This window comes from Peromyscus maniculatus, chromosome 23 (assembly GCF_049852395.1).
Source record: "Peromyscus maniculatus bairdii isolate BWxNUB_F1_BW_parent chromosome 23, HU_Pman_BW_mat_3.1, whole genome shotgun sequence".
Classification (NCBI taxonomy): Eukaryota; Metazoa; Chordata; class Mammalia; order Rodentia; family Cricetidae; genus Peromyscus; species Peromyscus maniculatus.
Window position 1 is genome coordinate 61,460,976 of NC_134874.1, and position 25,473 is coordinate 61,486,448.

The 25,473-nt window shown below is 42.1% G+C and overlaps 1 pseudogene across 1 annotated transcript in view; it reads left to right on the plus strand.

Annotated features, from left to right (window-relative positions):
- The window catches only part of LOC102912766 (serine/threonine-protein kinase PLK1-like), a 203,106-nt pseudogene extending 190,183 nt beyond the window's left edge, over window positions 1-12,923 (plus strand). Inside the window, exons 3-7 of the transcript XR_013047585.1 lie at window positions 10,833-10,977; window positions 11,732-11,844; window positions 12,039-12,193; window positions 12,291-12,483; window positions 12,610-12,923. The product of XR_013047585.1 is annotated as a serine/threonine-protein kinase PLK1-like (transcript). The remainder of the gene's footprint in view (window positions 1-10,832; window positions 10,978-11,731; window positions 11,845-12,038; window positions 12,194-12,290; window positions 12,484-12,609) is intronic.
- The last annotated feature ends 12,550 nt before the right edge of the window (window positions 12,924-25,473 follow it).

Below are 25,473 nucleotides of genomic sequence, written 5' to 3' on the forward strand. Positions count from 1 at the left end.
ACTGGACTAAGCCCTCTGGATAGGCGAGACTGTTGTTTAGCTTGAACTGGCTAGGGGGCTCCCAGGCAGTGGGATTGGGATCCATGCCTGGTGCATAAGCAGGCTTTTTGGAACTCAGTGCCTATGGTGGGACACCTTGTGCAGACTTAGTGCAGGGAGAGGGGCTTGGACCTGCCTCAATGAATGTACCAGGCTCTGCTGACTCCCCATGGGAGACCTTGCCTTGAAGGAGTTGGGAATGAGGGGTGGGTTGGGAGGAGGCTCGGGGGTGGGGGGAAGGAGGACGGGGAAATCTGTGGTTGGTATGTAAAATGAAAATTTATAATAATAAAAATAAAATGAAATTCTCAAAGAACAAAAAATTAAATGTTTCTTCAAAAGTATTTACACATTAAAAAAAGAAAAAAAAACAAAATTTAAATGTACTCTAATTGAATCTCGTTATCCCATGTTTAGTTGCTATCCCTTGGGGCCTGCTCTTTTCTCAAGGAAAACTGGAGAGCAGTGGATCTGGTGGAGAGAGGAGGTGAGGGGCAACTAGGAGGAGTGGAGGGAGGGGAGGATGCAGTCAGGATGCAGTGTACAAAAGAAGAATGAATATAAAGAAATCCGAAAAACATAAATATAAATATGAAGCAGCAAATCTAGATCCCAGGACCCAAAACTAACAAACTGGAAATCAACTTGTCCAATCTCAACAACCAGCAGCAATGATCCGCAGTATTTCAGTAGTCCATAAAACGGAGGGAAGGTACACTTTCAAGCACATTTCATGAAAGAAATATTACCCCAATTTCCAAACCATATAAGACATTTCAAAAAGATCCTAGTATCAGCCAATATCCTTGAATGACAGATTGGAAAAAAACCTGAATGAGAATAATTGATAGCTCACCTCAAATTCAACACCACATTAATAAGACCAGTCTTCATGATCAAGACATCTTTAACCAGGAACACTCAAGATTCGTACACAGACACAAATTGCCAAAGGGCATAGTATACACACCTCACTGAGGTAGGTCCTAAATCAGACATCAGTGGAATGGAGTGCCTAATTCAGGAAAAACTTGGAATTAGTGAAAGTGTTACTACAAACATGCCAGTTCCACAAACACAAGTGTCACATTTTGTTCACTGCAGGTCATGAGCAGGCAGGGGGATAGCCCTTGTATAAGGGGTCCAATTTAATGGAACTTGGCCCTTTGACAAAGTACTTGTCCAATTCAATGGGTCGGGAAGTAAAGTGTAGCAGATAAATATGATCAAAGTAGAATACAGCCAGATGTCAGTCATGATCAAATTCCTCATCCTATGCATTTAATATATAACAATAAATTTGTAAAATACACAAGAACACTGCCAAAAATGACAAAGAAAAGAAGGTGATAGAAGGAAAATAAGTTGAGATGAAGAAAAAGGAATTATAGAAAAAAATACTACCCAAACCAATAATGTAAATAAAGAAATAATTAAATACAATTGACAAAATCCCAAACTGAGAACTTGGGAATCAAACTCACTATGTCCAGATCCAACAGGTCAGGGAAAAGGTCAAGTGTATGGGAAACAACAGAGTCCAACTGCTCTCCCACCAACCAACAGATTTTCTGAAGTACAGACAAAACTCAGCCTCAGGCAGTGCCTTTTCATTGGCTTGTATCTAGCATACATCACAAGGATTCCGTGTGATATCACATACTATGGACCAATCAAGGCTCAGAAAAAAACCACAGTGATTTTTTAAAAATTATTTTCTGTTAAATTATTAATTTTTTTTTCTATTCACGTTCTTGTTCCCAAGGAAATGCCCTTAGCAGAGAAGGCTACTATCCTTCCCAACCCCACTCCTGTTACTTTCCCAGAAGCCAAGACAGATTCATTGCTGTCACACAGTCACACATTGAACATATCTCTCCCATCCACCCTGTGAATGAGCTCTTCAAGTAGCCTAAATTCCAGATCCCATCCTCTGTCATGTAGCATAGGTCTCATATTAACCAAGCCTGCTTCTTGATATTGAAGCAACTCCTTTCCCCTCAGACACCATGAAGTTAATGGAGACACACTTTGTCTGGTGGGAAGAAAACTCCTTAAGACACCCACAGAGTGTCCAGACCATCTTTACTAATGACCTTTTGTCTGAAAGGAAGATCTGTCCATGCATCACTGTCCTTTTGTAAGCTCTGGCCATTCCCTCCTTCCCCTGATAAAAAATAAAAATAAATCCAAGAAGGAGGGAAATAATAAGTCAAAGGGAAAATTAAAGTCTAGGAAATAAAACTAGACAAACACTCTGAGTACTGAGTATCAAGAAAGACTCAGACAGTGACCAGGACAATTCAGTGATGAATTCTATCATCTCAACAGAAAACAGCAATGTTCTCCAGATATTTCGGTATCCTATATGTCTGAGTGAAAGAACATTTTCAAATATTTTCTCATCAAAAACGCATTACCCTTATTCTCACACCAAGTAAATAAAACGTAAAAGGGGGCCAGTGTCAGGCAATATTCTGGACTAATAGGTTATAAAAATCCTTAATGAGAGATAGCTCACACCAAATTCAACAACACATTAACACCATACTTCACGATCACCCAGGAACATTAGGATTCGTCCACACATACAAATTGACACAAAGCAGAACACACACACAACACTGAGGTAAGACCTATAATCGGACATCAAAGGAATGAAATGCCTTTTTCAGGAAAACATTTGGAACTAGAAAAAATGTTACTTCAAATGTTCCAGTTCCAGAAACACCAGTGTCATATTTTGTTTTCTAGTGATTCTGAACAAGCAGAGAGAAGAAACTTAGATGATTTGGAAGTACTTGTCACATTCAATGTGTGGGTAAGTGAAATAGAGCATGTAAATATGATCAAAATGCAAAATAGTCACATATGGGAAGTCATGATCAAATTCCTCATGCTATAGAGATAATATATACCACTATATGTGTAAATTCCACAAGAACAAAGGCAAAAATGATAAATAAATAATGAGATGAAATAAGGAAAAAGCATTTACAGGCACAAATCAAAACCCAAACCAAAGATGTAAATAAAGCAATGAATAGATACCTAATAGATACAAAAGCCCAAACTGAAAGCCTGGGAAATATACTCACTAAGTCGAGATCCAACAGGCTTTGAAAAGTCCAAATTTAGCAGAAGCAACTGAATCCAACTGCTCTCCCACCAACCAACTGCTTCTTTGAAGTACAAAGACAAAACCCAGCCCTAGGTGGCGCTCTTTTATTGGCTGATATCTAGCTTACATCACTTGGACTCCATGTGATGTCACATGCAATGGTCCAATCAAGGCTTGGCAAAATCCATAGTGATTTTTATTTTTTTTCTCTCACATTCTTGTGTCAAGCCACTCTACTACTAATTTTTTTCCTGGTTATGATCTAATAGTTGGCAAAGATCTACTTACAGGAGGCAGGGTTTATTTAACTTCAGATATAGAAACACAAGTCAACCCAATGGTAGGAAATAATGGCATGGACATCACCAGACTTGTCCTTTTGGTTATATGGCATTTGTCATTTCAATATTCTTCTGACATTTCCTTGACCTATCCAAGTAGCACTAATGCAATCTCAAGCATGTGTCTCTAGTCAGAGTATCAAGTTACATTTTAGGTGCCCTGACAGATACAGTCATCTGTGGTTCTTTCTTCTTGACTTTAGTCAGAGTATCTGCATCTGAACAGGCCAATGTTCATGCCTGTCTATTGGACCACCTGACATACACAAACTCAATGAATGTGATCCCCAGGCACCTTGGTATTTGACTCTTCCATAAACTGTCCAGTGGGCCCCTGATAATAGTACTCTATGAATTGTGAATAAATGGAGTCCCTGTGTTCACAAATCTAGTCTGCCTAGAAGACTGTCACAGGAAATTTCTCCACTAGGTTGACACATACCAACACCACATGTCTCTCATTTGAAATGGAAGACCAGTCTTTCAGAAACAGGGCTCTTTGCCCAGATGCCGTATCCTCTGTGGGTCCTCCCGTCTACTATCACCTGGTCTCCATGTGGAAGAGTGGACTGTTCCCTTCCTTTCTCCACATTGCCTTTCTGGTTTCCTCTTTATATGGGTCCTTACTTCTTTGTGGATTCCAGTGCTCTTCCTTTCTTGCATGCCAAAGAATGAACTCCCCCTTTGTTACCCTGAACCTTTATACTCATCTTGTACCATGGAAACACTGTCTATACTTCCATCCACACTGAGACTTCTCAGCTTTATAATTTTTATTTTTTAAGATTATAAATGTGAGTCCAGCATTATTACCCATTGTCTTTAGGTTGCTGAGTTCCAAATTTCATTTTACATTGTGATATCACACACAATGAAGTATTTAATTTTTAATCAAACAGGTGTTATATTCCAAACTGTGAAAATAGTGATGTCAAAGTTAAGTAATGCAAAAAATGCTTCTATTCAGAGCAGGTGGTGTCTAACACTGAGACAAGCCATTGGCCAAGGTACATGGAATATGAGTGGATAATGATCAGCCTTAGTGACATTTACATCTTATTGCCTCCTCACCAGTTCATGGATCACTGTGGAGGAGTAGAAAGATTCTAAGGGACAGGCAGTGTTGATTACTTCTAGGAAACAGTGTCCTCGGTACACAACACAGCAGCTGAGTCATGAACTCACATTAAGTGTGACAGCATGCACAAGCCTAGTGCAAGCACACAGCGGACCACATCCCTGCATTGAGATTGGAGGTAGCCATGAAGAGGAGTAATTGTCATTTGACACATTCATGGGGAGAAGTAGTATGAAATTTCATCTATAGTTATATCCTGGGTTACTCTACTATGTTCTACATATATGTGGACAGGACTCATTTTACTCGATGGTTGAAAACTAGGACAGAAAGTTTTAGGGATACAGACAGGTGTTAGAGCTAAGGTAACTGAGAGGAAGGGACCAAGTGCAAATCTCAAAAGAAATAATAACAAGAAATAAGTAATTCCGTGATCTTGTGTCAAACCCGGTGATTTAAAGCTGTAGGAAGTTTATGACAAAGCTCCTGGAATTGACAGATGTATAATACTAAACAGAAAACTTAAGCTGTGCACAGTGATAATATTTGGGGTCCCTTCAGTTTAAAAGAGCACCCATAGAAGACTATAAATGAGAATATGACAATTCCTTTGGAATGTATTTGACTGAAAAGGCTGATGAGATGGATCCCTGCTAGAGAGTGATTAAATACAGACAAATTCCCATGGATTATCACAAAGAGACTACTGTAACTATCACCCAAAGCATCAGGGTACAGTTTAAGATGGTGGCAGGGCATACTAGAATTTTAAAAATGGTTCTGTGTTGCAGGAAGTAAAGAGTTGCAAACTTGAGGGGCCTAAGGAAGTGTGCATCAAGGTTTCCGACTTAACTGACCAGAGTTGTAAGGCATGCCCAGAGTCCTGTGAGGAGGGAGGGCCTTAGAGGATATTGCATCTTGGATGTCTTTTGCTGAGGAAAGTCATATGCATGGTGTGGAGTTGAACCCAAATTGTGTGTTATATAGCAAGCAGACCTGATGTTAAGGGATGGTGCATTGTGGATCATATCATCTCAATACTACACTTAGATGTGATGATGGGTGTGTGTCTGAAATTGGGGATATTTTTACTTATGGCTGCTGTTCTTTCTCTAATTCAGTTGATTGTGATACTGAGGTTCTGGTTATACAAGGAGATTGTAGGATTTTGAAGAGTTTTGGCCTCTATTGTGAAAGTAGGTCATTATTCACAGACTTTTGAGGGTTATACCGACCTCAGGTTCTGGCCTCCAGTTCAGGTTCCTTGTACTCTACTCTGTAAAGAGTTGATACACTCAAATCTCACCACCTGCAGCTCTCCTGAATCCTACAATGTCTGCTCTTTAATATTGATGATATCTCTTAAAAACAAGGAAGCAAAATAAGCCTACCTGCCATTATATTTTTCATTTCAGGTAATTTTTCTCACAGGGAACAGAGAAGTAAATTATAAAAATGATGAGCAACTATTTGTCCAGAAATGAATATATATAAGTCCTTATCTATATGTACTGATATGTATTTTTGGATTCTGTTAGAATATTGGAATACTAGAACTGGAGAGGTGTGTTTTAAAGAAGTTTTAAGTTAAATTGTGGCGTCTGAGTGTGTAAATGTCTTTTTTGTACCTTATGTGCATCTCCACAGTACTTGTCGTTGTTACTATAAGAATTAAACTGAACATTGCTTATTTTAATAAATTTTGATCTAGAGTCAAAGCTATCTTTTGGGAGGTAATCTGTCGAGGTTTGTTTTCCACCATCAAGTATTTATAACATTTTAAAGAAAGAGCATGAGCTCTGAAAACTAGATAGTTATAGCTATAGTTTTCCATGCTAACAAATGCAGAAAAGAAACTCACTAAAGAGGTGTAAAGTGTACAAGTCTGAAAGACATTCAAAGACAGTTTTCGGTTGGTAATACAAGTTAGGGTAGGAAATTAATTGGAGACAACATTTTGGACTCACTAAAATAGGATAAATAATGGAGCTCTTTGTCTGAATTTGTCAAATGTTAATGGACTGGACATTGTTAATGTAATACTTGACTGTATGTATTGTATATACTTTTTGTATATAGTTTTTCTTATATTAGCTATAACCTCCTCTTATTATTTTAGAGAAAAATGTGGAAATGTGGTGATATATTGTGCACCCTAATAAAATTTACCTGAAGATCAGAGAACAGAACAAGCCACTAGATTAAACATAGATGCCAGACAGTGGTGGCACATACCTTTAATCCTAGCACTCCTAAGGCAGAGATCGTCTGGATGTCTGTGAGTTCAAAGCCACCCTGGACTACATAAGATTGACTCAATCTAGGAGATAAACAGAGTCAAACAGTGGTGGCCATTTTGGTTGAGGAAGCTTATTCAACCTGAATCCTATCAGCTGAGGACTTTTCATGCTGAGGAGTCCTAGAGGTAAGACCTGGCAGTGGCTTGTTGCTTTGTCCCTCTGATCTTCTGACAAAGTTTAGTGTGGTTCACAATATATCATGAATGAGCCCATTTTAAAGAATTCCACCTGGGCAGTGGTGGCCCATGCCTGTAATGCCAGCACTCAGGAGGCAGAAGCAGGTGGATCTCAGTGAGTTTGAGACCAGCCTGGTCTACAAAGCAAGTTCCAGCACAGCCAGGGCTGTTACACATGGAAACCCTGTCTCAAAAAAACAAACAAAAAAAGGCAATTTCCTCTTATGACCAATTTTTTGTTACTACTTTTTCAGTTAATCACTGCAGAAACTTAAACCTGCTCAGGAAAAGTATCAGCTAAGAGTAATTTTAAAAAGAAACAGGGGCAGGGAGAGAACCATGTTGGTAAAGTCCTTACCTTGCAAACACAAGGACTTGAGTTTTAGCCCCAGACCCCATGTGAAAAGACTCGAGGATGGTGGTGGTGTAAGACTAATGCAGCACAGAAGAGGCAGAGACAAGTGCATCCTGGGATCTCGCTGGTCAACCAGGCCGGCCTACATGGTGAGTTCTGAGCAGAGAGACTCAGAATAGTAGGAGCATGGACAGCACCTGAGGAACACTACCAAAGGTTCTCTGACTCCCTCATGCATGCATTCATACATATATGTGCAAGCATACTCACATGGACATGTGCTCGTGCACAAGTAAAAACACTATCACAAACATATATCCGCAAATAAATAGTTTGATGTTTTAAGTCATTAAGTTCTGGAGGGTTTTGTTAAATAATAAAAAACTATCATATGAAATTATATCTCATTGAAAGCCACACAAAGAGTTAAAAATGGGGACTCTTTGCTCGTCCTCACACACATGCATGTGTGTGTGTGTGTGTGTGTGTGTGTGTGTGTGTGTGTGTGTGTGTGTGTTTGTGTGTGTGTATGTGTGTGTTGTATACATATGTATGCATGATATGCTGGCACACAAACACATAAATGTGCAGGTGTGTGCACGTATGCACATGCATTCAGAGACCAGAGTAGGATGTCATATGGCTTGTCTATCAGGATCCACCTTAGTGCCTTGAGACAGGGTCTGACTAAGTAGAAGTTCACCACTTCTGCTAGGCTGGCTGGCCAGCACGCTGCCATAATCTGTCTGTCTCCACCTCCTCCCCAAACTGGGGTTATAGATACACATGGCCATGCTTCCTACTGGGGTCCAGGAGATCTGACACCCTCTTCTGAACTCCACAGGCACTTCACACACATGGTGCACAGACATGCAAGCAGGCAAAGTATTCATACACATAAAAAATTAAATGAAAAAATTTTAACAACCAGTTTTTTGTGCTGAAGATCTAGATTCCTCCTCTCAGAACACACTACTCTGGCTGGGGATGGCTCAGTGAGTAAAGTCATTGCTTTGTGTGTTTGCTTCTTTTTCTTTTGCCACAATAAAGTGCTGGGATCAAAGGTGTGAGCCACCTCACCTGGTAGCATTCTTTTATTTTGTTTTTTAACTCACTCCTTCCTTCCTTCCTTCCTTTTTATTGAAAAAGACTATGAAGGCAAGAGTGGCCTCAGGTTTGAAATCTCTGGCCTCACTGCCCCTTCTCCCCCAAGGGGCTAGGCTCATAGGAGTGTGCCACTGTTTTTAGAAATACTATTTTATTCTTGCAGTTTTATTTGACCTTAATATATTTCATTAAGGGTTGTAGTCTTTGAGAAGTAGCTTGAAGGACTTTGTTTCTCTGTGTGGATATACTTCTAATTTAATATAAAGTTCTCAATTCATCTGTTTCAATTAGATTTACATTTTTAGGCAAATGACTTGCAATGATTTAGTTTTGGTTTTGGTGCTTTGAGACAGAGTCTCATGTTGTTCAGGCTAGCCTTTAACTCCCAAATGCTGGGGTTACAAATGTGTGCCTCACCCTTGACTCAATGACTTGGTTTATTTTGAAATTATTTTAGGGCTATACAAAAATATTATAAACAAAATAGGGCTGACTTCCCATGTACCCTTCCCCAGCTTCCTCCACTGTCAGCACATCTCTACCATGGAATAATTACCAAAACAAAAACATTAACCACCAGATAATCCTGTCAACAAACTCCAGTCCTCCTGTTAATCAAAAAGATTCCCCATTAACATCACCTTGTTCTGTATCAGGATGCAAGTCAGTACCGCACATGGCATTTAGAGACCTCAGCTTCTTAGTTTCCTCCAGCCTGTGACAGTCTCTGGGTTTTTCCTTGTGTCTTGTGACCTTGACATGCTCAGAGGTTGCTGAGGAGTGTGTTTCCTGTTGGATTTGTTGCTTCCTCATGATTTAGGGAAGATTCTACAATCTGAGCAGGAATGCTGCAGAGGGGATGTGCTCTTTTCAGTGCATCAGGGAGACAAGGCTGTCCCTGCTACAGATACTGTTTCTTCCGTAATTGACAAGTGTCTTGCAGGAAGTTGTTTGAAAAACTATTGGCCATCAATTTTGGCACCTACATGTGGGTCTTGGTATAGTAAGTATTACTGTAATTTTTATTTTTCTGTTTTATTTTTTGAGACAATGTCTCATTTGGTTCAGTCTGCTTAGAATTCCCAGTAGCCAAGGATGACTTTGAACTTCTGTTCCTTCTGCCTCTGTCTCCTGAGTGCTAGATTACAGGTATGGGCCAACATGGCCAGTTTATAAGGAGCTGAGAATCTTAATTCAGGGCTTCACACTATACAAGATCTCTATTAACTGAACTATTGCTGAGCCCCCTTTTCTGTGACCCTTTCCTGTAGTGCTGGACTTGTGGATTCCTATCCTATGGGAGGTATTAAAATACTGCTACTTTAAGGATTCTTTGTTTTTAGTAAGTAGCAATAAATAAAGATGTATTATAGACATTTTCCAGATTATCCAAATGTAGAAAATTGTATCATGTGTTATGTGATCCTGGGGTAGTCCTCCTCCATTTCCAATAGTTATATTTGGACAGGTTTGATTTTACATATTCTAAACACTCATTTTGTTTTTCCTGTGAATGGGTATTTTGCATGCATATATGAATGTGCATCACATGAATGCCTGGAGACCACAGAGGCCAGAAGATTGTCTTGGATTCCTTGGAACTAGAGTTACAGGTGGTTGTGAGACTCCATGAGAATGCTGGGGACTAAAGCCAGGTTCTTGACAAGAATAGCCAGAGTTCTTAGTGGCTGAGCCATCTCTCCAGCACCTTTTTATCTAGTTTTAATATCAGAGCTTGGATATTTTATTTCACACTAAAATTCTTAATACAGCATGCTGGGATTTTTGTTGCTGTTGTTTTTAATTGAAACTTTAGGGAATGTCCTGTTTCACAGGAGAACTGACACATGCTGGTTTGGGGAAGTGAATCGTTCAATAATAAAGACAGCATCAGTGACCAGCACAGCTCTGGTCACCATAGGCCAACTAATGCTTCAGTGTGGATTTCATTAGACTGTTATCTGTAGGCACTCAAAGCAAAAGGCTTACACTGCGCTTCACCCATCCTCCTGACTTCCTGGATGCACAAGGTGCCCTTCATTCTTTGCTTGAAATGGTGCCTCCAGGCTCCCTCCCTGAGAGACAGCAGTAGCTGCTGTCCTGGAAGGGCAGGCTGTTGGAGCAGAGGTCTGAGCTCCTGAAGCTTTGTGGCCTCTCAGTAAGCACCATGTACCTGACACACCAACCCGGTCCTGACTCAGTTTCCAACAGCAGTGAGAGCTAATGGGACTGTGGGAAGAGTGCTGGCTGTGGCAGGCAGCCTGTGCTCCCTCCAGTGGTTTTGTGCCTAGCTAATGGCCATGTCACCTTCTCAGGTGTAGAGAGACCATTGCCTGACCATCCCTGGGAAAAGGAGGAGTCAGTGGTTTGGGGGACAAGTGATGCCATCGAGTGCCACCTCGGTGACATGCTGCAGCTGCTGACCAGGGTCAATGCCTCCAAGCCCTCAGAGGGAAGGAGGTGCGACAAGGTGAGTCCTGCAGGGGCTTCCCATCTGGAGAAGGCAGGGCATCTCAGTCAGCAAGCAGCACCCATTTCCTGGAGATCAACATCCAGATGAGTTAGCCTGACACCCAGGCCCTCCTGGTGTGCCTTCTGCCTGTTTCTGCCCCATCTCACTCTGTAGGTGACTGGTAGGTCACCTCTGCACAGCTGCTTCTTCTGTCTCCTTTCTGCCCAGGGAATTATTCCCTTGGTCCTCAAGAGACTCAGGTCAGCTCCAGCCTCAGGGCTTTCGTGCCCACTGTCACCACCCTGACCCCCACTGCCAGCACTTCCTAACCTGACTTAACTCTCCTTAACATTTCTTCCCAGCACATTCATGTATCTGCAGTTTGGGACTCATGTGCACTGAGTTGGTTCTAGCATTGCAGGAACGGTTGGGTCTGCTCAGTTTCTTCACCACTTTAATCTGGGGCACTAGGCTTTCCACCAGCCCTGATGTTAATGACAGAGCAGCTGAGAGACTTTGATCACTCTTCATCCCTGTGGGTGGTACATGGGTCCTTCCAGAAGCCTCAGGTTTCTTTTCCTATCCACACCTACCACAGTTCCTGGGACACAGTAAAGAGGCCCACTGAACGAATTGGGACTTGATGTCCTGGGCTGCAATTTTCCATTTGGGTGTCTGGGTTTGTACCTTCAGAGCCCTCCCCAGGCTTCATGGGGTGCCCCTCCCAGCTCTGGGGAGGGCTATCTGAGAAGACAGAAGAAGGGGCTGGCCTAATCAGTGCTATGTTTCTATCCCAGAAGAGGCTGAGGATCCTGCATGCATCCCCATCTTCTGGGTCAGCCTGTGGGTAGACCAATCAATGAAATATGGACTTGGTAGGTATCTCCAGAATGTGGGATGGGCAGCGGATGGTGTGGCCATGGTAGCTTTTGAGTGAATGACTGAGTGATGTCTGTAATTGTGTGTCTATGTTACTAACTTATGCATGCAAGCGCTCTACTACTGAGCTCTTCCCAGCCTTTGTCCACCTCCTCCTGCCTTTCTAAGACAGCCCTCCCCCTGCCATTAGGGTATCAGCTCTGTGACAACAGTACAGGGGCACTCTTGAATGACTCAGCATGCCTCGTCCTCTACAATGATGGCGACAGCCTCCAGTACATAGACCATGATGGTATGGAGTCTCACCCCACCATGAGCTCCCACCCTGACTCCTTGATGAAGAAGGTGGGAACTGGCTGCTGAGGGGCAGAGCGGCAGGATATGGGGACTGCCCTGGGGTCAGGCACTCATTATGAAATCTCTTCCCCAACTTTCCAACCAGATCACTCTCCTCCAGCATTTCCGAAGTTACATGAATGAACACCTGCAGAAGGCAGGGGCCAACACCACAGCCCAGGAAGGTGATGAGCTGGCCCGCCTGCCCTACCTGAAAAGATGGTTCCTCACAAGCCGCACCATCATCCTGCACCTCAGCAACGGCACTATACAGATTGATTTCTTCCAGGTGTGCAGGGGCCTGTATTTGAGGTGGCTGGGTGGGGTGGAAGTGCTGTCCTTTCACCTGGTGGGGGGTCTTCCTCCGCTTTGCCTCAACCTCGGGCACCAGCTAGCTCTTCCCTCACTCCCTTCTTCCCTCCAAGGACACACCAAACTTATCCTGTGTCCCCTGATGGCAGCTGTGACCTACATCAACAAGAACGGGGACTTCCACACATACTGCCTGAGCCTTCTGGAGGAATATGGCTGCTGGTAGGAACTGGGTAGACAGCTATGCTATGCCCACACCATGGTAGACAGGCTGCTGAGCTCAAAGTCTACCTGCAACAGATCGAGGACGACTCCTAGGCCTCTGTCCTTTGGGCTGGTGCCCCTTCACTCTGCAAGCTCTGCCTGGGACTGCATTGCTGGGTTTCCAGGACTGCTGTTCAGTGTTTGTGTCCATGGGGCTGGGTAGGGAAGGGGTTGCTGTGTAAGTTATTTTTGTATACGTCTGGATCTGAGTTTATAACCTCTTCCCCTGCCCTCAGCCTACTGTATAATTTGTATAGATATATTTCTATTGAATTTGAGACTGTTGTTTCCTTGGCTTTATATTTATTCAATACATGTGCATATCTTATCTTATCCTGTGTTTTTTGTGAGAGCCCTGAACCCAGAGGATTTCTCTGTTCCAACAGCCTCAGGCTTTTAAACTGCTGTCCATTATTTTGATGCTGTCCAATATTTTGATGCTCCCTAGACAAGGTTGAGGCACGGGCTTATAAACTCCTTGGTCCAACTTTGGGGCACCTGGTTGTCTCAGCTCTTTGACATCTGGCAGGACTTCCCAGCATCCAAAGCTGGTGACCAGTAGGGCAGGAAGAAGCTCTCAAAGCACAGGCCCTTATGGCATGGTCAGTGTGTAGTAGCAACCTTGGGAAGCGGTGTGTGAAGTAATGGATGTAGCCAGCAGGGAATTTGCCCAGAATCTGGTGCACCTCAGTTGGGAACTCCCTGTAGTGGTGCTTCTTGGGATGGGCAGGACAAGGACACTGGCTCAGTTACAGCAGGCCATCTCTGATCCATGTCCCACCCAGGCTCTAGAACACAACTTATTCATGGCATGGAGTAGGCCTTGCACTGATATCCCCTTTTAACATTAGAACCTTTTCAGAGATATGGGCAGAGAAATGGGCTGTGGGGATATCCCAATGGGTCCCTTCCTCTCAGGAAGAGGCCCCTCCAAGCCTGTTCATCTATTCCCAGGGGATAATCCCCTCCCTCTTCCTCAAGGCAGTCTCCATCAGGGGCTGATCTGCAGCTGAGAGGACAGTAGGCAATGTCTGCAGGCATTTTGGCTGGCTTGTCTTGGGAAGAAAGTTCCTCTGTCAACCTGTGAGGCCAGGGATGCTGCTAAGCATGCCACAGTGTAACAAGGCACAGGATACAGGGCACCACCCACCCTTTCCCTGACAGTTTTCTCCTCTGAATCAGTACCACCCTCGTTGAGAATCCATGACTTGAAAATGGTTTTGTTGACATGGGGTCTTACTCCCTGGTCTAGGTCGGCCTTGAATTCTCTACCTTCCCACTTCAACCTCCTGAGTGCCAGGGTTACAAGCAACATGCTGGGCTTAGAAAATGACTTGTTAACCTTCACTATGCTTCACATGATTGTAGCTTGGTAGGTAGTCTGTAATTGTTGCACTCAGGAAAGAGAGGCAGGTAGATCCTGAGTTCAAGCTACACAGAAAAAAGATGCTGGTCCTCACCTGTTCTGACCTAATGAGCTAGGTAGGACAAAGTGTCAGTGTTCAGCTAAGCTTAAGAATGTGGGAAAGTGAACTAATGTCATGGCAGCACCTACTAATCCTCCTGCCTCCAGTTCTCATGTTCTGAAGTACAGACATGCACCAACATGTGATGTTCTGTGCAGTGCTGGGAATAGAACCCAGGGCATCCATTTTACTAGGCAAGAACCCTACCAACAGAATTACTTTCCCAGTCAGGCTGTGGCACACCCCTTTAATCCCAGCACTCAGGAAGCAGAGGTAGGTGTATTTGTGGGTTTGAGGCCAGCCTGGTCTATAGAGTGAGTCCATGACAGCCAAGACTACAGAGAAACCCCATCTCAAAAAAAAAAAACTCCAAGAAAACAATTATGAAATACAAATAAAACTTTTTCAGAAATAAGCTTCTATAATGAAGTCACTCAACTCCAGCAAGTTTATGTATAATTTCACTAGATTTTATGAAAGTTGAGAGAAAATTGTCAGATATTCATACATGCAAGCACTTATGAATTGGGAATATTCAGTTTGAGACCCATAGGTTTCAAATCCCTGAAAGACACCCAATCATCAAACACTCTAAAATTGCTCTGTAGGCTAGGCTAACAATCTGAATACAGGTTTATGCATGTTTTGGAAGCTATTGCCAAGTGGAAGTAACACGTGCCTTTAATCCTGGCACTTAGAAGTTAGGAATGGTTACACTGGCATTTGTGTTAAGGGTACAGTCATGGAATCCATGTGCTTAGCTTTGGAAAATTGCCCCAGCATTCCTTAGCAGATTGAGAATGCAGCCAACAGGGTGCTGGCAGCCTCCAGCCTCAGGTTTCCTGGCCACAGAAAATTCACAAGGTTGGAGGTTGACTTAGCCATCTCATCCAGGTAACAGGATCTCCTCTGATCTGCCCTTGATGGGATACTGTTGCTGTGCTAGGCACCAGGGAGGGATGGCAGCTGACAATGGTGCCATCAGCTGGCAGGTGCCAAGGATTCTGCACACCTTGTGGCAGACACAGGTGTCCACACACAGTCTATGCTAACATCAGGAGCCTAAGCAGAGTGGGCAGAATGCAAGAGGTGACACCCTGATCCTTGCTCCCTGGTGTACCCTTGGCTTCAGCAGCATGCTCAGACCCACCTGGGCATCCAGGATGGCATTCCGCTCCTGGTCTTTCTGTTTTACTTTAAAAAAAATAAGAAGGAAAAAGAAAATTTATTTTATGTGTATAAAGTGTTGCCTGCATGTGTGTTTATACACCATCACACTAACATTAGTTAGATCACTGTTACATCAAAGCAGAAGACAAAAATAAATAAATCTCAATTATAATAGAGCTAATAGGGGGGCTGGAGATGGCTCAGTGACTAAGAGCACTGGCTGCTCTTGCAGAAGATCCAGGTTCAGTTCCTGGTGGCTCATAACTGCCTGTAACTCCAGTTCCAGGGGCATTGTTCTGGACTTGATGGGCACCAAGCATGCACATGGCACACAGACACACATTAGGCAAAACACTTGGACACATAAAACAAGTAAATAAAACACATGGGTAACAAATCTTTAATTCAGGGATTTCAGTCTCAGTAGCTTTGGTTATCACTTCTCTCCCCTGAAGACCTCCCTTCCTGACAATTCAGCCCTACTGGCTTCTACTATATCACCTAGCTACATAGGGCATGAACTGGTAAACACATTAGGCCAAGGTTTCCAAAGCAAGCTGCACCTCACTTTTACACCTTCAGCATGGCTGTCCCTAAGTGTACAGAGTTGGAAGGGCACAGGTCCAAAGCCAAACAGTCAAATCTGTTACTGTCCTTAGTATACAACATAAGGGTTTTTTGGTTTTCCTTTATTTCAAGAAAGGGTTTCTCTGTGTAACAGCCTTGCTGTCCTGGAACTTGATCTGTAGACCAGGGTGGCATTGAACTCAGAGATCTGCCTGCCTCTGCCTCCTGAGTGCGTGGGACTATAACTCTGTGGTAAGTGTCTGCCCAGTGCTGAGGTCCTGGGTTCCATTCTCAGTGCTGAAAAGAAAACAAAAACAAAAACCCAAAACAATAGTGCTGTATACACAGGAGTGTGCCACCATGCCAGCCTTATGTCTTCTGAGAGTGCCAGACATGGCATTTAGGGCTTGTTCTAACTTCCTATGATACCTGCTCAACTCTCAGGTTCTGTCAAGACCCTTTTACCAAGTAACCAAGGATCTCAGTGGGTGTGGATGCCAGCAAGCAGCCCAGACAACTTCCTGCTTGGCCAATGGTGCCCTCCATGCTGGCTCACATTGAGAGCTCCTGCTGGAAGTGTCAGACCCCTGCTTTGCCCCTAGCCTCGTGGCCCTTCAGCAGTGTCTGGGCCACTAGACAGCCACAGTTCTCCTGGTATTGCATGTTAGACTTTGGCTGGAGTTCAGTCAACCCATGATGCATTCCTAGGGCCACCTACACTGTTGTTATTTTCTTTATTATTTGTAGTGCTGGGAATGGAAAGCAGGGCCTTCTGCAAGGTAGCAAAGTGCAGTAGCACTAAGCCAGGTCTGCAGCCCCCCACTGGGGATTCTATGCAAGGGCTCCACTGGCGAACCATATGGCCACCCACCAACTCACTGTGAGGTTTTAGGCAGGGACTCCACCCATGAGCCCCAAAACCTCCAGTTGGGGGAAGGAGTTCTGTGGTTGATATATTTGTACCTTAATAAACTCATCTGGGGTCAGAGAACAGCCACCTGAAAGATATAGAGGCCATAAAATGGTGGCACACACCTTTAATCCTATCACTTGGGAGGCAGAGATCTGTCTAGATCTCTGTGAGTTCATGGCCACACTGGGAACAGCCAGGCTTGGTGACACACACCTTTAATCCCCGCACTTGAGATCTCAGGTCTTGCTTGGAAAAGACACATGCCTTTAATCCAAGGAAGTGATGGCAGGAAACAGAAAGTTATGTAAGATGTGAGGACCAGGAACTGGGGCCTTTTAGGCTTTTAACGGCAGTTCAGCTGAGATCCATTTGGGTAAGGACTCAGAACTTTTCAGTCTGAGGATTCATGGAAACAGGATCTGATCAGCAGTTGTCGAGATGAGGTTAGCTATGGCTTATTCTGCTTCTCTGATCTTTCAGAATTCACCCCAATACCTGGCTCCCATGGCTTTTATTGATAAGACCACTTGAAATTCATGTTACCGAGTTCCTCTTTTGATTTCCAATTGCCTATCACTGGACCATCCCTCCTAGAAACGGAGCTGTAAAATGTTCTCTTAACTCCCAGATGGCCTTTGTATGGGACTCTGTTCTATCTGGGGCTGGGAGGAACCCTGTGTTAGGACTGTTCTGAGGCTCCTTGGCCCTGATCTCAGCAACTGTCAGATCAGCTGATTTCAGCCACTCAGCACATTTTGGATGCTTCCAAATAGTTATCAGGTGAATGGGTGTGATGGTGTATGTTTGTCATCCTAGCCCTCTAGAGGATGGTTGTTCATGACTGGGATCCTAGCTCTTTGAAGTGTGTTTGTTAATGTCTGTGATCCTAGCCCTCTGAAGCTTGTTTTTTTGCATGTCTGTGATTCTAGCCCGCTAGGGATGGAGGCAGAAGAATAGGCTGTTCCAGGCCAGCCTGGTCTACATAGCCAGACCCTGTCTTTGCATAGGGGGGCACGTACACACACATACAAATACAAAAAGAAACTGAGGGCCACAGAGTATAGAGAGGGACTGTAAGTTGTAGTGGATTCAACTACCACTTAGCCCACCCTGCTCTAAGGTCAACCTTCTCCTTTTAGTGAGGGAATTATTTTACCTGCTTAACACAACTTCAAATTATGGCCTTAAATAAATGAGTCGGCTGCCCTGCTCTTTGTGGGGCCCCATTCTGCCTCCTCTGGTGAATTCCAAAGTGGATGCCAGAATGTGGTTCTGAGCCTGGCTCTTCATGCAGGAGGCTTGGCATGAATGGAGCCTGAAGAGTGGCTGCCTGTGTCTAGCCTGAATCTCAACACTAAGGCCTCATGTTGTTCTTGCAAGGGTCAAGAGTTGGTGTCTTCTTAGAGTCCAGATTGCTGCTGACAGGCTGTCCTTCCCCTCTGTTCCTTGAGAGAGGACATGCTGTTGTTGGGTGAGGCTGTCTGGCCATTGCTATCTCAGATCCCTCCTGTGTCCATACCACCCTATATGCTGAGTCACCACATGCAGCCGGCATGTATTTGTAATCAAAAGATTTGTCAGGATCCACCTGGCTGCCATCTACCTGCAGACACTTATAAAAAAATCACTCAGAGACTTATTATTTATAACTGCTTGACCATTATCTCAGGCTTATTACTGACTAGCTCTTACACTTAAAATAACCCATAATTCTTATCTTTATTTAGCCATGTGCCTTTGTACCTTTTCTCAGTTCTGCCTTGTCATCTTGCTTCCTCTGTGTCTGGCTGGTGACTCCTGATTCTGCTCTTCCTCTTCCCAGAATTCTCCTAGTCACCTCGCCCAGCCTGTACATCCTGCCTGGCTACTGGCCAAACAGTGTTTTATTAAACCATTGTACAAGAGCATTATCCCACAGCATTTCCCCTTTTCTGTCTAAAAAAATGGAAGGTTTTAATTTTAACATGGATTATATGTTTGTTTGTTTGTTTGTTTGTTTTAGACAGGGTCTCACTGTGTAGCTCTGGCCGACCAGAAACTCACTACTTACACCAGACTGGCCGCATTCACCTGCCTCTTTCACTTGGGTTTGGGGATTCAAACTTGAGTCTTCACTGTGGGTAGTGAATGTCCTAGTTGCCAAGCCCCCTCCCCAACTGTCTCTCAGGGTTTAGGACAATGCTCAGGTTTGAAACAGACATGATTGCCATCCATGAAACATGCAGTACAGAAGCATTTGTAGTTAAGATTAACTTGGGCATAGCTCAATCTTTGAAAAACATTTTTTGCTTGTTTAATACCCACCAAAGGAGTGAAACTAGGGGATTTCAGGGGACAGAGGTGCGATTGTTCTATGATAACCATATGTAGTTTAGTCTTTCTGTGGAAAGGCAGTGGTTGAGGCATTTTAAAATGTCTAGCTACACTTATTTTTCCTCATGATAATTTGTCATAATTCAGTAGCATGACTTGCCTCTAGAGACAGTTAACAATTTTGGAATGCTTCAGCATTACCAAACTTCTGATGTCTCACACCTGTACTACTGACTGTTAAGCAGGAGAGACAGAGATTTCTGCAAGTAGCTTGGAGGAGGAAGCGATTTCTGAATACACAGGTAGTATCATGTCACCTCCCTTCATCTTAATATTTGATAAAAAGACTTTATGTGACTCTTCTAAAACAGAACCGCAGCTCCTTCTGCGGAAGGCAAGCCTGAAGGATGGGCAAGGCCCAGTAGGGATAGTACCAAAACATCAACACACAGTAGAAAACACATGGTTAGAAACCACTTATTAGAATGTATATGTCCTGAGAATGCACAGGGCACAGCTGATGCTGCCTGAGGTCCAGATTTATGCACTGAGCAACCACTGGGTTGTGGGTCTCTCCAAATGGGAGACAGACACTGTGGGACAACTATATCTGTCGAGGTACCCAGCCTCAAGTTACCAGAATCTTAGGCTTTCAGATAACTGTTATACTATAACTGAACCTTTGTAATGCCTGTGGTACCACCCGTTCACCATGTCCAAGCGATGTGCTAAGTATTAAAAACAGAGACAAGACAGCAGGTCATTCGTCTCAGCAGAATGCCAATGTCATTTATTAAAGGAGGGAAGAGGCCTTAAATACAGGCTTACAGCACAATGGGAGAACCCCAGAGGGCAGATGTTAGCTACAGAGGTTTTACATACTTGCATCCTAGCTGTTTACACCAAATATGCATGATACACAAACAAGGAACCTCCATGAGCTCTTCAGGAGGAAGGAAACTGGCAGGGAATTAGCATAGGGAGGTCATCTGATCAAGGTCAGCAAGCAAGGCAACAGCTACCCACAGAATGGGGATCAGGGCCCAACAAACCTTATTTGATATATTCTTTTAAAATGTGTGTGTGTGTGTGTGTGTGTGTGTGTGTGTGTGTGTGTGTGTGTGTGTGTGTGTGTGTGTGTTTTGCAAAACTCTAGTAGGTACAAGGTCTACTTTTGAAAAACAGCATGAAAAGTATTTTCTTCAAGTTGTGGGCTGAAAATTTGTGTGCAGTGTGTGAAATAAGATGTTGTCTTCTATTCTCTCCAAACTCATGCTTAGAGCTAAGGTTAAAGTAAGTCTCTCCTTTCATAAGGAATTAAAATTGATTCAGAGTGGATTAACAGAGTGTTTGAATTCATTGGAGTATCAGTATAGAAAGGAAGGGCTTGATGACTAGGAAGACAAGAGAGTATTTCACATTGGCAGATGACTCACTGAAGGCCCTGTATTTGCAATCATTTTGCAGTACCCAGTGGTTGTCAGAGTATCTGTACCCTAATGAAGACTGACAGTGAATGAGAAAAGACAAATCAGGCTAAATCTCAGATCTTACAGATCCCTGGAGTTTCTGTGAGAACAATGGCACCAGTGGAAATCTGGTGACATGGGAGAGGAATTGTTAAAGCACTCTGACTGACTGAACTTGTATATTAGTAGACTGAAGACCATCCACAATGTGTACAAATGTAAAAATCTCTCAAAGGAAATTTTACATCTTACTTAAAAGTTTTTAAATAGGAATTCCTAGGCATTGTGTGTGTGTGTGTGTGTGTGTGTGTGTGTGTGTGTGTGTGTGTGTGGATGTGAATCAAGTAATGTACTCCAAATGTTGACCAGTAGCAATTGCTATTGTTAGACACCCCTGACTACCAAATTTTCTAGGTGTTGGATATTACATTTTTAGTGTGAATGATGAAGCAATGGGATACTAAGGCTTAGATGCTAGTGGATATTCAGTTTTGGCCACTTTGCTAGTTCTGGTTTCCCATCCTCTTTTTTTCTTAATTGTATAGATATGATTATTTTATATGGATGAGTGTTTGCATGCATGCATCTCTGTGGAGATGAGCAGGGCATATTAGACCATGAGTATCTGAAAATGTAGGTGGTTCTGTGTTGACATGAGGGATCTTGAGAATGAAACCCAGATGCTCTGTGAAAGAAAGAGGGAGGGAGGGAAGGAGGGAAGGATGGAAGGAAGATAGGAAGGAAGGAAGGAAGGAAGGAAGGAAGGAAGGAAGGAAGGAAGGAAGGAAGGAAGGAAGGAAGGAAGGAAGGAAGGAAGGAAGGAAGGAAGGGACACATGACTACTCCTAAGTTTGGAGGTTTATTATAGGTCTGTGAGAATACATAAGAGAAAGAGGTGTGAGGAAGATTGTGAGGCATTTACCCACCAACCCCACAGCTCCCCAGAGTTTTCTTGAGTGTGAGCAGCAGGAAATATTAGATAGAAGGATTTATTTGCGGAGAATATTACTGAGATAAACAGATAGAAAATAAAGGATAGACTCGAGAGGGCCTGGAACCTTTTCCAATGGCCCCAACTGTCTCTGTCACAGGGTTTTTATAGAGACGCCAAGGATGGAGAAAATGACCTCATCCCCCAGCACAGCCAAGTGCAGACCATCTCAGACACCTGCACTCAGGTCCGTGGTCCTAATCATCCTCTATGCAGAACTGCTGGGTAAAGCCACGAGGAGCCCGAAAACAGGCTCCCACAGGTCCCCCTTTCTTTATATATAAAAAATAACTATTAATGGCTTACAGCAATCTCCATAGCTGTTACACCTCCCAGTATGGGAGTAGAGGATGATAAAGATGCCATTTCTCTTTTGAATTAGGTCCAAGGTGACTACAGCAGTCTTATCTGCCTCAAACCCTTTCTAAACCAAAAACTCTTAAGGCGACTACAAACTTAAAGAATCCCTTAGCTTTATCATTACCATTAACAGGTTAACATAAATATTGCTATACATAGTACGGTGCTATATATAGTTAACAATTTTCTCCATCTTACAACTTTAACTCAATCATTTGAATTTTCTTGCTAACAGAACATAGGAAAAACTTCAATGTACTCACATCAAACTTCCTTAATGCCACAAAACCAGGTGCATTAATATCAATAGGTTTCTTCAAACATAATTCAATCTCATAACTCCTCCTTTTCTTTATAATTTTTTAAACAACATCTCAAACCTAGTTAGAGGAACCCAAACTTATACAGTTCCTACAAACCCATATTGAAAAGCAATATCTTCAATCTAACCATTAACACTTTGAAAACTTTTAGCAAAACATCCAAAAGCAGTTTCTTAATAAAAATCTTTACACTTTCAAAGTAGTCTCTTAGTATACCCCATTTGAATTTCTTACTAATCAAAATATGACATTAATCCACGCAAACAATTTTTTAAATTAAACTAAGGAGTATTAACTCTCACTTTTCTTTATAATATTTTAAGCAAAATCTCAAGCCTAGTTAGAAAAAGCAAACTTTTCCATTTAAACAGTTCCATTTGTAACACAAAACCAGTTCTGTACATAATTCCATTTTTACATAAACAGTTCCACAAAACAATTGCATTTTTAACACAGAACAATACATGAATCACCAGCATATATGCATACACAAAACTGCATCTTGAGTCAAGGTAGAAACAATAAATTTCTTCATTTAAATAGTTCCATTTTTAACCCAACTCCAGAACACAGTTTCTAGGTCATTACTATAAGTAAACTCAAAATTCTCCCATTGCAATGAAATCTATTGTTCATTTCATTAAGTCCCAAAATTCAAGTAATTCTGGTACAAGCCTTCCAAGTATGAAGAAATCCATAACAAAAATCTTTCTGTAGTTTTATCTCATTTTAAGTTCAAAAAGTTGAAAAAAAAAGTAAATTCTTGTATCAGACTTTCACTTACAAATATGAAGAGATATTTTTACAACCAAAATGTTTTGCAGTTAACAATTTTAAACAATGTTAAAACAAGCATATCTGCAACTTTCATTCTCAAGCTGGAGACCTTTTTAGTTACAGTAATAGTTTAAACAGCACCGTTTTTTGATGTTAGCTCAGGTTTTTCTGTGTTGTGTTGATTTTTCACGGATCTCAGCTGCAGATGCCTTGTTGTGCTGGATCTGGCCTCTGCCATTCTTAGCTTCTTAGTGGCTTCTGGAGCTTCTGAAACCATCCAGACTGCCTACTTTGCAGTCTACTAGGACACTAACCTTCTGTGTCTTGGGTTCTTTCAAAATATACATTAAGAATAGATTCACACTTTACATTTACACTTTACAAACTCACATATAACATTTTTTTGCCTTGCAAAGCATTTAGACTCACATTCAACATTTACATTTTACAAACTCACATATAACATATTAACATCTTCTTATTTATACTCCTTAAGTAAACTATTGAACTACTTTAGCAAATACATTTCTTATTACTTCTTATATACTTCTTATCTTATTTCTTATTTAAACTTACATTTACAACTAGTATCTTTACTTCTTACAAGCTTATTACTACATGTCTAAAGACTACCTCAGATATTTCTTGCAAGCTTATATTCTTAAAGGAACTCTATGGACCTATTTTACAAACTTATATAGGGCTACCATTAGCATATATCTAAATTAGCAAGCACCCAAAGATTTCTTAACACAGATCTAACAAGACAGAATAATCTCTACAAACTCACATATCTTATTTTCATCTTTTTCTACTTTTTACTCTTATCATCACTATCTCTATCAGAAAGATTCTCTTAACTAGACAGGAAGTACATACATCACTTCTAAAGTTTAGAGTTTATAGTCAGCTTTGCTATACAGCACTGGGATTTAATGAGTGTTGTCCTTATAGAGTTGTGATACTTGTTGCTAGGGGATTGTAACATTCTGGGGTTGGGGGAGGTGAAGCCACACCCCAAAGTTGAGTTCTCTCAGCCTTTCTGGAACTGGCAGAGATTCACCGTGGTAGATGGTTTTTAACTAGAGGCTGTCCCTTCACCCAAATTCATAATAGCTCCCCTAAGTGCTTCAATTCAGATAAATGTTTCTATTACAGCAGTACTTTTGGTTTGCTCTACTGAAAAACTTCACTTCACACTGAGTGAAATTACTGTATTTAGTTGCTGTAAAGCTCTTTGCTTTTCTCACATGTACATATCTTCATTTGCCAAATTCTACAATATGAGTAACATCCATTTGCCATAGATGATTGGAAAGAAGACCGTGAGGGTTTACCCCTAAGTGAGGGACAGGAAAATATTTTGGACATACCCCCACATCGTTTAACTATTTAACGAGCTGCTTCTTTGGTGAGATTGAATTGCTTTCTCTTAAGCTTTCGCTATTTTGATGAAGAGCATGTGACTGTTGAGCCATTTCCACTTGGGATAATGCTCAGCCATTGCATTACCCCTCAGCTAAAGGACCAGGAAGATTGGAGTGAGCTCTAATATGGCCCAAAAAGCATGGCAGCTTTCTTTTGTGAATAGCCTCTTGAATTTGTTGAAATATTTTGACTTGATTGTTGTCAGTTCCAATATTTTCACCAAAACTGTTACTATTCAAAGGAGTCAAGAACATAGATGTTCTTTCATGAAACATATCCTTCATTAGCTTACTTGGAGAAAAAGCATTTTCAGGACTTAGTATTTTCACTTCATTAGCTTTAACTCCTGATATTATCCGCTGTGATATTTAGCATTGACTTCTTATAAGGAACTTTCAGGTGAAGCAACCATTTTTAAGACAGCTTTTCTGAAGTTTCCCATCTCTAAAGCAGTCATTTTTTGAATGGTTATTTCCTTGTCTCCTTATTAGATTTGCAAAGAAATTACTCATTGAAGGCTGTTGGTTCAAAAGGCAAAGAACTTTATTTTCCCATAAGTTTCTTCATATCTAAAACAAGGTTCAGTGTATAAACTGCTTTCTCTTTCTTTGTTAAGGATTTTAAAGTAGCTTGTTTGCAGTTTGCACAGCTATTAGGGTAAATAAGGCATTTTACCAACCGAGCCCCAAAACGTGAAGCACCTAGTTCTCTATTCTTTCAATTTTTCATTGGAACTGACATTTAAACTCTTAGACGACTTTCCTTATTCTTTTAAAAGCTGTATTTTAAGTTTACCATGAACGTATTTTCGAGCTGACAAAAGTGTTTCAGGGCAATGTCGCCATCTTTAGCGGAAAAACTACCTTTCCCAGAATGCATTTCCCTTATATCAGTCCATTAAATCATTTCCCTTATATCAGTCATTTCCCATAGTTC